Here is a 1,972-nt window from a genome sequence, read left to right as displayed (position 1 = left end):
GAGCTACCTACTTCACAGATCAGGGTAACATATCCATGTACAGAGAGCTGGGTACATGGCAGACGAGTCCAAAATATTCATATACCGAGAGCTAGCTACATGGCAGGGTAGTCCATCATTTCCATATACAGATTTCTAGCTTCAAGGCAGATGAGTCCAACTTGTCTATATACAGAGATCTAACTACATTTAAGGGTAGTGCAACATTTCCATATACAGAGTTCTAGGTACATGGCAGATGTGTCCAACGTGTCCATACACTGAGAGCTAGCTGCATAGCAAAGCAGTCAAACATATCCTTATACAGGGTTCTAGCTACATGGCAGATGTGTCCTACGTGTCCATATACTGAGAGTTAGCTATATGGCAGACAAGTCCAATATGTTCATATGCAGTGAGCAAACTACTTGGCAGATCAGTCCATCATATTCATGCACAGAGAGCTAGCTACAGGGCAGACGAGTCCAAAATGTCCATATAAAGAGAGCTAGCTACATGGCAGAGTAGTGCAACATATCCATATAAAGAGTTCTAGGTACATGGCAGATGTGTCCAACGTGTCCATACACTGAGAGCTAGCTACATGGCACAGCAGTCTAACATGTCCATATTCAGGTTACTAGCTACATGGCAGATGTGTCCAAAGTGTCCATATACTGAGAGACACCTACATGGCTGACAAGTCCAACTTGTTCATATACAAAGAGCTACTTACTTGGCAGGTCAGTCGAACATATCCATGTACAGAGAGCTAGCTACATGACAGACGATCCCCAAATTTCCAAATAAAGATAACTAGCTACATGGCAGGGTAGTGCAACATTTCCATATACAGAGTTCTAGTTACTTGTCAGATGTGTACAAGATGTCCATATATTTTGGGCTACCTACATGGCAGACAAGTCCAATATGTTCATATACAGCGATCTATATACTTGGCAGATCACTCCAATATATCCATGTACAGAGAGAGAGCTACCTGGACGAGGAGTCCAACTTGTCTATATAGAGATAGCTAGCTACATGGCATCATAGTGCAACATTTCCATATATAGAGTTCTAGTTACATGGCAGATGTGTCCAACGTGTCCATAAACTGAGAGCAAGCTACATGGCAGACAAGTCCAATATGTTCATATACAGAGAGCAGCCCTCTTGTTAGATCAGTCCAACATATCCATGTACAGAGAGTAAGCTACATGGCAGATGATTCCAAAATGACCAAATAAAGCGAGCTAGCTACATGGCATGTTATTGCAACATTTCCATGTACAGAGTTCTAGCTACATGGCAGATGTTTGCAACATGTCCAGATACAGAGAATTAGCTAATTGGCAGACAAATCCAATATGTTCATATAGAGAGAGCTACCTACTTCTCAGATCAGTCCAACATATGCATGTACTGAGAGCTAGCTATATGGCAGACGAGCCTAACTTGTCTATATTCAGAGAGCTAGATACATGGCATAGTGCAACATTTCCATATTCAGAGTTCTAGCTGCATGGCAGAAGTGTCCAACGTGTCCATGTATTGAGAGCTGGCTACATGCCAGACAAATCCAATATGTTCATATACAGAGAGCTACCTACTTAGCAGATCAATCCAACATATTCATGTACAAAGAGTTAGCTACATGGCAGACGAATCCAAAATGTCCATATACAGAGAGCTAGCTACATGGCAAGGTAGGGCAACATTTCCATATACAGAGTTCTAACTACAAGGCATATCAGTCCAAATTGTCTATATACAGCGAGCTAGCTACATGGCAGAGTACTCCAATATGTCCATATTCTGAGTTCTAGCTATATGGCAGATGTTTTCAACGTTTCTATATACAGAGAGCTTACTACATGGCAGACAAGTCTAATACGTTCATATACAGAGAGCTACCTACTTGTCAGATCAGTCCAAAATATCCATGTACAGAAAGCTAGTTACATGGCAGACGATTCCAAAATATCCATAT

The sequence above is a fragment of the Chrysochloris asiatica genome, unplaced genomic scaffold (assembly GCF_000296735.1).
Source record: "Chrysochloris asiatica unplaced genomic scaffold, ChrAsi1.0 scaffold00469, whole genome shotgun sequence".
Classification (NCBI taxonomy): domain Eukaryota; kingdom Metazoa; phylum Chordata; class Mammalia; order Afrosoricida; family Chrysochloridae; genus Chrysochloris; species Chrysochloris asiatica.
The sequence above is the reverse complement of the archived record's forward strand: the minus strand, read 5'-3'. Positions refer to the sequence as shown.